This window comes from Musca autumnalis, unplaced genomic scaffold (assembly GCF_047663935.1).
Source record: "Musca autumnalis isolate F117 unplaced genomic scaffold, ASM4766393v1 scaffold_4, whole genome shotgun sequence".
In the NCBI taxonomy this organism is placed as follows: domain Eukaryota; kingdom Metazoa; phylum Arthropoda; class Insecta; order Diptera; family Muscidae; genus Musca; species Musca autumnalis.
The window spans coordinates 40473899-40486859 of NW_027411977.1; the positions used below are offsets into that span (position 1 = coordinate 40473899).

The window sequence follows — 12961 nt, forward strand, 5'->3', positions numbered from 1 at the left end:
GCACGAACAGACTCAACGCGGAAGTTGGACATCGATAAGCTGCAAACACAACAGATAGCCACAGCATATTCCACTCAACTAGCCCAATTGCTTAACGCGAGCACTCCTCTTCCCGATAACATAACAACACAATGGCAGCATATTGCCCACTCCATGCAAACAGCCGCAAAATCCACATTTGGATTCCAGAGACCTCCACAAAGGAATTCATGGTATGACCAGGAGTGTCGTGCTGCTACCGAAGAGAAAAATGCGGCATATAGAGCTACTTTACAATCAGTAGCAACGCGTAGCGCACGAGAAAGATATCGGGAGAAAAGGAGAGAAGAGAAACGGCTTTTCCGCAAGAAAAAGAGAGAAATGGATAAGCGGGAGTGTGAAAAAATCGAGATGTACAGGAGACAGAATGAAGTCCGAAAATTCTACCAAAGAGTGAAACATCAAACAGATGGTTTTGGTACAGGCACATCCTCCTGTAGAGACCAGCAAGGTAATCTGGTAACAGATACAGATAGCGTGCTCAGGATATGGAAGGAACATTTCTCCAATCTGCTGGTATCCAATAGTAGCGAAGACGATGATACCACAGATCCAATCCCAGAAGATGGTATAGAATGTATACCGCCCGGCCAAGATGAGGTAAAAACAGCAATCAACCGGCTGAAGAATAATAAAGCAGCAGGAGCCGATGGCTTACCAGCCGAGCTGTTTAAAACCGGAGGCGACGCGCTGATAAGGTGTATGCATCAGCTAGTTAGCACCATCTGGCAGGAAGAACGCGTACCCGATGATTGGAACCTGAGCATCCTATGTCCCGTCCACAAGAAAGGAGATAAGACTGTATGCTCAAACTATAGGGGCATAAGTCTTCTCCCTATTGCCTATAAGATAGTGACAGGGATATTGTGCGAACGACTAAAGCCAATGGTCAACGAAATAATTGGACCATACCAATGTGGCTTTAGACCTGGCAAGTCCACCATTGACCAGATATTTACCCTGCGGCAAATCCTAGAGAAGACCCAAGAGATGCAGATCGACATATTTCACCTTTTTGTCGATTATAAAGCAGCATTCGACAGTCCCCTCCGATCAAAGGTATTTCACGCAATGTCTGAATTTGGTATCCCCGCAAAGCTCATCCGGCTTTGTAAGATGACTTTAACTGATACTAGGTCCTCAGTTAAAATTGGAAAGAACCTCTCCGAAGAATTTTGTACCAAAAGAGGTTTCAGACAAGGAGACAGCCTTTCGTGTGACCTGTTCAACATTTTGCTGGAAAAGGTAATACGAGATGCAAATGTCAAAAGAAATGGCACAATTTACACCAATAGCCACATGTTACTTGCCTATGCTGATGACATAGACATCATGGGACGATCAGTAAAGGAAGTAACTGATACCTTTAGGAAGGTCGAAGCAGAATCTGCAAAAGTGGGTCTGGCGGTAAACGGCGAAAAGACCAAATTGATGGTGTCGACGCGCAAAGCGTCCATAGAGCTCGGACCAACCGTAGAAGTTGGTACCTACAATTTTGAGGTAGTTAAAGACTTCGTCTACCTCGGCACTGCCATAAACACAACAAACAACATCAGTTGTGAAATAAGAAGAAGAATTGATGATGCTACTATGGATTAAGTAAGCAATTTAAAAACAAAGCCACATCTCGTCAAACAAAAATAACACTATACAAAACGCTGATACTACCCGTGCTAATGTATGGCTCCGAAGCATGGGTACTTGCGCAAGCAGATAAGGCAGTGCTTGGTGTGTTTGAGAGGAAAATTCTTCGAAAGATCTACGGGCCGATTTGCGTTGACGGTGAATATCGACGTCGTATGAACCACGAGCTATATAAGCTATACAAAGATATGCATATAGTTAAACGTATCGAGATGCAACGATTGCGTTGGCTAGGCCATATCATGAGAATGAGCGATGATGAACCCGCTAAAAAGGCGTATGAATACATGCCACATGGCGGTGCACGCAGAATCGGCAGGCCTAAGCTTCGATGGAGCAAACAAGTGGATGAAGAAATGGAAAGGCGCGGTATTCCAAAAAGTCAAGCGAAAAACAGAGAGGAATGGAGATCTTTTCTTAGTTCGGTCTATAGAACAAATGTTCTGTAATGGGCCAACTAAGTAAGTAAGTATGAAGAAAGAAACTGTATGAGCGAGCGAGCTTACCTTTATATGCCGGCTAACTTTGATAAATATCTGAAAATATAATAATAATTTGAAAAATAAATTAATTAAGGTGATATTATTGCTAATAAAGACAGAAAAAGATTGGCTTATTTTTATAAAAAAAATTACAATACAAAACTAATTACTATTTTCATTAATGTGTATGGTGGAAAACAGTGTGTGTGGTGACTGCAAAACCGAGAGTTGCGAGTTCAACGCTCATCGTCGGGACGAGAGTTTCCTGTTAGCAAAATTACTAAGAGATGTTGATGTACATACATGTGTTTAAGCAAATCTTACCAACTCTTACTCTTGGACTTTTTGTTGGCATAGAGTGTCTAAAACCATTATTTCAATGAGGCACCGGGAGTATATAATCTATGTAGCCATAAACAATTTACTTTTGCTCTCCTGAAATTTTCAACTTATGAAGTTTTCTGTGAAAACCACATTATTGCACCTTGTATTTTAAACATATTTAAAATAATTTTTGGCATTTCAAGTCATTTAAATGTCACACCAGTGAGGTAAGACAATTAACTTATGTCATAAAATATAAAACGTTATGAGATGACAAGCGTAAATGCATAATTCAAATATATGTCTGTCATGTGACCTGATGGCAAATATCAACCACAAAGGATATCTATTTGAAATATTAATGTTATTCCTTGGGTAATCGTAAAAATTCTTACACGTCTTGTTGTTGCATATTTAAAACAAATCGATTGGGAATAAAGTGTGATATCTAAGCGAGTGTGTTCATTCGTGAGAGCTTAAATTACCGTTTCAAACCACAATAAATTAATAATCAAAATTATCCTTGATAAGCCATGGAAAACTTAACTCATAAATTTATGAACTGCGTTGTCATTCTTTCATATTTTATATGACATGGGAGTTCGCAGGAATATACATGCATATGTGTATGTGTTTTTGGTTTATATGCATGTGTATTTATTAGGGGAAATTATATTTTAATTTCCTGTGGTATAATATAAGATATAGGAAGAATTCGAAACATTGCAAAGAGGTCCTTGTTTACGACAAAAATCAATGCCAAGAATTAGTGGAAGGAACGATTATATGTAGGGTTGCGCCAATTGAACTAGATGGAACGATTTAGTTCACTACATAGTTCCAATTATCCGCATTGTTTGCATGAAAAAACTGCGTATACGCATTTTCACATGTTATTTTGTATGACGTTATTCATACGTTTTGGAACTAGGACAGTGAACTAGGAACTAGATTACCAATCTCTAGAATTTGAACCAGCAGTCACAGTTGTAACAGTCCCTAAAAAGATATTCTTTAAAAAAATCCACGTAGTGACAGGCGATCAAAAAATATTCTTTAAAAAAATCCACGTAGTGACAGGCGATCAAAAAATATTCTTTAAAAAAATCCACGTAGTGACAGGCGATCAAAAAATATTCTTTAAAAAAATCCACGTAGTGACAGGCGATCAAAAAATATTCTTTAAAAAAATCCACGTAGTGACAGGCGATCAAAAAATATTCTTTAAAAAAATCCACGTAGTGACAGGCGATCAAAAAATATTCTTTAAAAAAATCCACGTAGTGACAGGCGATCAAAAAATATTCTTTAAAAAAATCCACGTAGTGACAGGCGATCAAAAAATATTCTTTAAAAAAATCCACGTAGTGACAGGCGATCAAAAAATATTCTTTAAAAAAATCCACGTAGTGACAGGCGATCAAAAAATATTCTTTAAAAAATCCACGTAGTGACAGGCGATCAAAAAATATTCTTTAAAAAATCCACGTAGTGATAGGCGATCAAAAAATATTCTTTAAAAAATCCACGTAGTGACAGGCGATCAAAAAATATTCTTTAAAAAATCCACGTTGTAACAGGTCCTCAAAAAATATTCTTTAAAAAATCCACGTTGTAACAGGTCCTCAAAAAATATTCTTTAAAAAATCCACGTTGTAACTGGTCCTCAAAAAATATTCTTTAAAAAATCCACGTTGTAACAGATCCTCAAAAAATATTCTTTAAAAAATCCACGTTGTAACAGGTCCTCAAGAAATATTCTTTAAAAAATCCATGTTGTAACAGGTCCTCGAAAAATATTCTTTAAAAAATCCACGTTGTACCAGGTCCCCAAAAAATATTCTTTAAAAAATCCACGTTGTAACAGGTCCTCAAAAAATATTCTTTAAAAAATCCACGTTGTAACAGGTCCTCAAAAAATATTCTTTAAAAATCCACGTTGTAACAGGTCCTCAAAAAATATTCTTTAAAAAATCCACGTTGTAACAGGTCCTCAAAAAATATTCTTTAAAAAATCCACGTTGTAACAGGTCCTCTTAAAATATTCTTTAAAAAATCCACGTTGTAACAGGTCCTCAAAAAATATTCTTTAAAAAATCCATGTTGTGACATGCCTCAAAAAATATTATTTAAACAAATCCACGTTGTAACAGGCCCTCAAAATGATGGTTGTAGACCCAAAATATGTTTGGACGAAATCGGTGTCAGACAATTTAGGGACGATTCACCCATGTACGTCCGTCGGTCCGTCTATCTGGAACGCACGATAACTCTCGAACGGATCAACCGATTTAGTCCATAATTTGGTTATCTTCACAGTTTGTCCAAATTAAGATCAAGTTTGAATATGGAATATATGGGTCCACATCTTCCAACACCCCCCACACAAATTTCCTAACTTTTTTGGCTTAGGGACTCTTGTCGAATCAGCTTCAAATGTTTTTGCAGCAGGTTGTGTTGGCTGTCCTCTTACAAGTCCATATTTCCATATGTCTAACTAACCCAGCCGGCACCAACTCAAATGACCGATGAACACAAAAACTTACGAATTGAAGAAGTTCTATATTGGAAAACACCTTCGGGTACCTCTCTCACAAAATTTTACCATTATTAAAGTGCACAAAATGGCGAAATTTTGTGAGGGAGGCACCCGAAGATGTTATGTTCTGTTGTAAAATTTTACCGAAAGTTCTTCTTGTGGTCCTGTTTACAACGATATAATGTTCTTCGTGGGGAAGTCCATGCTTTCTGGCATAATGCCTGATGAGCACGATAGCTATCGGAAGGAATGATTGACAGTAATCCAACCTTAGCGCTTTTAAATATTTCTTAGACACTTAAATCTCGTTCGGGTACCTCGCACACAAAATTTAAACATTTTTCGTACATGTGACATGTCTAAAATCGTTTTGATTTTTTTGCAGCAGGTAGTCCTCGTGGCCGTTCACCCATAAGAATTTTAAAAACTTGGGTTAGGGCATCGGGTTAGTAACCCTTCCCTGGGAAAAAGCCTACTATGAAAATACGAAATAAAGGAAAAACAAACCCTTCCGAAGTTGACGATCCCTGCAAATGTTTTAAGGACCATGATCTGCGAATATGCACCTAGAATGTTCGCACTCTTTCTAGTGAAGGTGCAGTTTACGCATTGGCAGATGTACTTGAAAAGTACAAGGCGACATTACTGCCATACAGGAAATACGATGGATTGGGAAAGGCGTCACAACAACACCTAAAAGTCAAGCACTGTATTATAGCTGCCATGACACAAAGCATAAGTTTGGTTGCGGATTTGTAGTTTGTCGGAGGTTAAAATATCTCGTCTCAAGCTTCACCCAAGTGAATAAAAAGGTACAATACGGATAAAAGCAAAATTCTTCAACATTAGCTTTATTTGCGCTCATGCTCAAACCGAAGACAAACAACGACCAAATATATATTCTACGAGCGCTTAGAAGAAATGTATGATCGTTCTCTGCCCATCACATTAAAATTATTCTAGGCGATTTTAATGCTAAAATTGGAAAGGAGATTAACTTTGGCCCAACAGTCGGGAAATTTAGTCTCCACAGTGAAATATCTGACAATGGAATGAGGCTGATAGACTCCGCAGCGACAAAAAAACATTAGCAGTACCATCTCGATATTCATAAGGGCATCTGGCAGTATCCCGATCAAAAAACAAGAAATCAAATTGATCATCTTGTGATAGATGGAAGACATTCATCGAGCGTGTTGGATGTATGATCGTTCCGAGGAGCAAACGTAGATTCGGACCACTACCTTCTTGCAAAAATCGGATACCTATCTTTGCTGCAACAAGGTAGCCTAGACGTTGCAAATAAAGCACGAACATATACAACGCGCAAGTTGGACATCGGTGAGCTGCAAACATAACAGATAGCCACAGCATATTCAACTCAACTAGAACAATTGCTTAATAAAAGCACTCCTCGTCCCGATAACATATCAGCACAATGGCAAAATACTGCCCACTCCATGCAAACAACCGCAAAATCCATACTTGGATACCAGAGACCTCCACCTAGGAACCCATGCACAGTGGATCCACTTGTATGGAGAAAGTGGCCAAAAATATTTCCCGTGTAAATATCAAGCTAATGCGCTGGTTACAGCTTTGTGCTGCTGCGAAGAGTGTTTTAAGAAACCACGAGCGTAACATTCTCCCCCCTTTCCCCTCTGGAGGGGGTATACTGTAAGAATTGTTTTATGCTGTTAATGCAAAATGACATGAATAAGGGTCCCGATTATCTTATGAAGCAAAAATAGGCTTGGGGAAACAAAACAATCTCCAAAAATCCAACCAATTTAGCGGATTAAAAAAATCAAAATTTTTGTCTAAAAATTTTTAAATTTTTAATATAGATCTTATAGAGTTCTTCCTGGAAGGCACGTACCGCCAACGTAAGACAAATTTGGAAGAAGATTTCTTTATCTTGTCACTGATACCAATTATGTTAATGTACGTGGTCAGATAACAGAATTATACGCTAATATATCCATAGAACCCCTATTCTGGGGAAGCTCTAGGCAGCGGCCCACCGTTTATAGGCACTAGATGGCAGCCTAGATGGCAGCTGATTTTAATACTGAATAATCTTAAGCCCTTGAGCTACTTTGGAAAATTATTCCCGAGGTGGGCACTGGTGGGCATCATAACTAAAACCTTAGGTCAAATTTATGTATATGGTCGAAGTGGCATTACAAAATACACTAAGAAAATATGCAGCTAACTAGAATTCCACAATACGCTAAAACACTATTTTTTAATGAAAATTAAACTATTACCTCCCCCCTTCAAAATCCACTATAATATTTAGCAATACATATTAGTTTCGCGATATTTTGAATATATTTACTTGCACTTAAAATATTATATTAATATATTTTTATTAAATTAATATATTTTTAAAAGGTCCATGTCCTAGCTGTCAGAGTTGCCAGATGTTGTACCAAAATTTTGACATTCATTTTTATACCCTCAGCCTTTAGGCTATGGAGGGTATATACACTTTGATACGATGAAAATGTGCCTCATCGAAATAATGGTTTTAGACCCCAAGTATGTTTGGACGAAATGTGTTTCAGACAATTTGGAGTCGATCTAGCCATGTCCGTCCGTCTGTCTGTCTGTCTGTCTGTCCTGCTGGCTGGAGCGCACGATAACTCTCGAACCGATGAACCGATTCGGTTCAAATTTTGGCTTTCGTAATATTTTGCCCAAACTTAGTTTAAGTTCGGTCCACTCTTTCCGGTACCTCCCCCACAAAAGTTCGAAAAAGTTCGGAAAATTTGTGCGCACGATAACTCTTTAAGGGGGTAACCGATTTGGTTCATACTTTGCTCATCGTCAAATATGTACCAGACTTAGATGAGATTCCAATATGGACTCAATGGGTCTACTCTTTCGGGTACCTCCCACACAAAATTTCGGATAAGTTCAGTTTAGGACCTGTTCTCTAATCGCTTTGGTTTTTCTTTTAGCAACTTGTATTCACAGCCCCCCATACGACGGTACAAGTTTCAGCAGGGGCAAGTCCAAACTTCCTGAGAAAATAGCTTGAAAGTTTCACAAAACCCCTATGACACCGTGTGGCGTGGTTGGAGCGCAAGATAACTCTCCAACGGATCTGCTGATTGGGTCCAAATTTTGGCCTTAGTAATATTTTGTCCAAACATAGTTTAATTTCGAAGATAAGCCATATCGGTCCACTTCTTCAGGTACCTCCCCCACAAAATTTCAAAAATGTTCGGAAAAATTATTCGTACGGTAACTTTTGAAGGGAGTGGCCAAATTGGTCCATACTTAACACATCTTAATATATCTACGAGATATAGATCAGGTCCAAATATGGACTATATTTGTCCACTTCATCCAGTACCTCTCAAACAAAATTTCGGATAAGTTCACTTTAAGACCTGCTATCGAATCACTTTTATTTTTGTTGAAGCAACTTGCATTCGCTGCCTCAATTATGATGGTAAAAGTTGTTTCAGGGGCAAAACCACACTTCTTAAGCAGACAGCCCAAAGGGAGTAAAACCCACCTATGGCAACGTATGTAGTGCTGGAGATCGACTTCCATAATGGTCAATGTCGATCCATTCTTTTAAGTAATTCCCCCGCAAAACTTCTGCTCTTTAATCTAATCAACATATTTGTCGGTTCATGCGTTCACAATTTTTAAACCCCTCTAAATACATACGTTTTATGGGAAAAAAATTGTTTCAATATACACAGGCTGAGGGTATATCTCTGTCGGCCAAGCCGACTGATACTTTTTTCCTTGTTGTTTTAGCAACTTGTATTCACTGCCCCCATTCGACGGTACAAGTTTCCTTAGGGGCAAGTCCATACGTCCCGAGAAAATAGCCTGAAAGTTTCAAGAACCCCCTATGACACCGTTTGAGGTTGTTGGAGCGCAAGATGATTCTCGAACGGATCTGCCGATTTGGTCCAAAATTTGGCCTTAGTAATATTTTGTCCACACATAGTTTAAGTTAGAAGAAAAGTCATATCGGTCCACTCCTTCAGGTACCTCCCCCACAAAAGTTCAAAAATGTTCGGAAAATTTGTTCGTGCGGTAACTCTTGAAGGGAGTGGCCGAATTAGTCCATACTTTACACATCCTAATATATCCACTAGATATAGATCAGGTTAAAATATGGACTATATTTGTCCACTCCATCTGGTACCTCCCACACAAAATTTCGGATAAGTTCATTTTAAGACCTGCTATCGAATCACTTTGATTTTTGTTGAAGCAACTTGCGTTCGCTGTCTCAATTATTATGGTCAAAGTTTTTACAGGGGCAAGTACATACTTCTTGAGCAAACAGCCCGAAGGGTGTGAGAACCCCCTATGGCGCCATATGTAGTGGCTGGAGATCCACTTCCATAATGGTCAATGTACATCCATTCCTTTTAATATATCCTCCTCAAAACTTTTGTTCTTTAACTTGAACCAACATTTTTGTTGGTTCAAACGCCCAAAATGTTTAAAAACCCCTAAATACATACGTTTTTTGGGAAAAAAATTGATTAAATTTATACAGACGGAGGGTATATCTCTGTCAGCAAAGCCGACTGACACTTTTTTACTTGTTTTGGCACAAATGCATATTTCCATATTTCCATATGTCTAAATAACCCTGCCGGCACCAACTTAAATGACCGATGAACACAAAAACTTACGAATAGAAGAAGGTCTATATTGGAACACATCTTCGGGTATCTCCCTCACAAAATTTCACCATTTTGTACAGTTTGTGCTGTTCGCTTAAAGGATGTATCCATCAGCTAGTTATCACCACCTGGCAGGAAGAACGCGCAGCCGACGATTGGAACCTGAGCATCCTATGTTCAGTCCACAAGAAGGGAGATAAGACTGTGTGCTCCAATTATAGGGGCATTAAGATCGTATCTTATATGCAATAGGGAGCCGATGAATGAAATAATTGAAAATATTGGACCCTATCAGTGCGACTTTAGACCTGAAAAATCCACTATTTACCTTGGGACAAATCCAGGAAAAGACCCAATAATGCAGATCGGCACCTACCAACTTTTTGTCGATTATAAAGCAGCCTTCGACAGCCCGCTACGTTCAAGGGTATTCCAAGCCATGTCTGAATTTGGTATCCCCGGAAAGCTAATTCGGCTTTGTAAGATCACATTAACTGAAACTCGGTTCTCAGTTAAAACAGGAAAGAACCTCCCCGAAGAGTTTATTACCAAAAGAGGTTTCAGGCAATGTGACGGCCTGTCGTGTGATATCTTCAACATCTTGTTGAAAAAGGTAATACGAGGTGCAGATGTGAAAAATATGTTACAATTTACTTGCTTAAGCTGACGAAATAAACATAATGGGCCGATAAGGAAAAGAAGTAATTGATACCTTTAAGAAGATCGAAGAAGAATCTGCTAAAGTGGGTCAGTTGATGGTGTCGACGGGTAATGCGTCCATTGAGCTCGGACCAACAGTGGATGTTGGTTCCTATGATTTTGAGTTAGTGGAAGACTTCATCTACCTACGACCGCCATAAACACAACAAACAACATCAGTTGTGAAATAAGAGGAAGAAATTATGAACCCGCTAAAAATGCGTATAAATACGAGCCTATGCTTAGATGGAGCGAACAAGTGGAAGGCGAGATCGAAAAACACTGTATTCCAAAAAGCAAAGCAACAAACAGAGAGGAATGGTTCCTAGTTCGTCTTATAGGGCAAATGTTCTGGATAGGCCATCTAAGTTAATAAGTATATTGCGTTACACCCTAACATTTTGTTTGTCTAGTACCTTTGCGAAGGACTTATTAGTATAGCACAACAATGAATTTAGTGTTTTCTTATTTTGGGCACGCACAAAAACCAACAACTACGCAGCATCATGTTCCTTAAGAAATGTCCTTTGGTACACAGAAAAACAAACACCCATCTCTCCCTTTCTGCATCACCTAAGACGCCCATCAACAACATTTTGTTGCTGTGGGATTTTATGTTTATTTATCATAAATTATGTTATGTTCTTTTCTCTGCTGTGCGTGTGTGTGCGTATCTCTTGTGTTTTTATTCCCATTTGTTATTTATGCATATCCTTTGTGTGTTTTGTGCTTGGATATGACACACTAATACATTCACCAATCATCACAATAATATTTATGAACTTTTTATTTCGCCAGAATCTCAAGGCATTACGTTGTTGTTGTTTTTGTTGTACATTTTGGGTTTACCTTGGCATTTCAAGAATTACCCAAGATATATGGCATTGGTCGTCGCAACGTATACTACGACATACGATGTTGTAAAGCTTTTGTAAGAAAGAACGAAAACACTTAAAGTCTGGCCAGTAAAACGCACTTTATTTAATGGCAGCTTTTACTTTTTGTGACGTGTTGAGATGGCCGGGTTTATTCTTTTGTATTTTGACACGTAAAATTCGGCACCAACACGTAAAAGCTATTTAAATTTTTATATCTCGATGGATGGAATGATGAGTGTGTGTGTCTGCGTGTGGGTAAGTTAGTGGATATTTTGTTGACAAAAACAAAATTAATGGCTAACAAACATAAGATGTGTACATATACATGTATATGTATATACATGTGTTCATTATGACTGTTGTATATGGTCAGGAAAATTGGTATAATTTCAATGGCGAATGATTTAGGATGATGGTACTTTGCACAAAATAAAAGATTACAGCTATCGTAAATCTTTACTATAAGAATAAGGATAAGAGAATATCGACTGTAAAAAAGGCAATGTGATCACATAACCTGTTATATTGAAAAAAACGCTGGTATGTGTTATCTTTTGCTCCGGTTAATCCTCTAAATTCGTATATTCCAACTCTTTTTCGGATTTATAAGTAATGTAAAGGTTATGCGATTAAAATAGTCTTTGGCTGTCTTGGGATCTGTATTTCATTCATTTGTTATACCCTCCTATATTGGCCCACATATTGGTATAACCTCTATATAATGTTAATGCTGTAATTTGACATTTTAGGTTGCCACTGTCACAAAACTTCAACAAAAATTGTCAACATAGGTACATGTTTTGGTATAGGTCTATGTTTTGGTATAGTTTGAGATTTTTTACTACATTTTTGACCGAACTACCTGTAATTTGAGATTTGAAGTACCCAATGGTCACAAAACTTCTCCATCAAAGATTGTCAACATACGTCTGGTTTTGGTATAGCCCCAATATAATGGTACCTACCGATGTTAGGAATTCTGGGGACTTTTGTTACATTTTTATACACTAAGCATTTATGCTAACGCGGGTATATACACTTTCATACGGGCAAAATGTGCCTCATCGAAATAATGGTCTTAAACCCCAAGTATATTTGGACGAAATGTGTTTCAGGCAATTTGGAGTTGAATTAGCCATGTCCGTCCGTCTGTCTGGCTGGAGCGCACGATAACTTTCGAACGGATCAACCGATTCGTTCCAAAATTTGGCTTTCGTAATATTTGTCCAAACTTAGTTTAAGTTCGAAGATGGGTTATATCGGTCCACTCCTTCCGGTACCTCTCCCACAAAAGTTCGAAAATGTTAGAAACATTTGTGCGCACGATAGCTCTTGAATGAAGTACCCGATTTGGTCCAAAGTTTGCACATCGAGAAATTTCTACCAGACTTAGATGTGGTTCCAATATGGATTTAATCGGTCCAATCCTTCGGGGTACCTCCCACACAAAATTTCGGAAAAGTTCAGTGTAGGACCTGTTCACGAATCGCTTTGATTTTTGTTGTAACAACTTGTATTTCCTCCCATATTGCGGTACAACTTCCATTAGGGGCAAGCCCATAATTCCTGACAAAATAGCCTGAAAGTTTCAATAAACCCCTTTGACACTGTGTGTAGTTTTTGGAGCGCAAGATAACTCTCTAGCGGATCTGCCGATTCTGTCCAACATTTGGCATTCGCAATATTTTG

At 38.3% G+C, this 12961-nt stretch overlaps 1 protein-coding gene across 2 annotated transcripts in view; it reads right to left on the minus strand.

The window, feature by feature from the left end:
• The window catches only part of LOC141400824 (uncharacterized), a 531740-nt gene that overhangs the window by 435071 nt on the left and 83708 nt on the right, over positions 1-12961 (minus strand). For both annotated transcript variants that reach the window (XM_073980393.1, XM_073980392.1), the window contains exon 2: positions 2190-2219. The gene's annotated coding sequence lies outside the window, so the exon portion shown is untranslated. The remainder of the gene's footprint in view (positions 1-2189; positions 2220-12961) is intronic.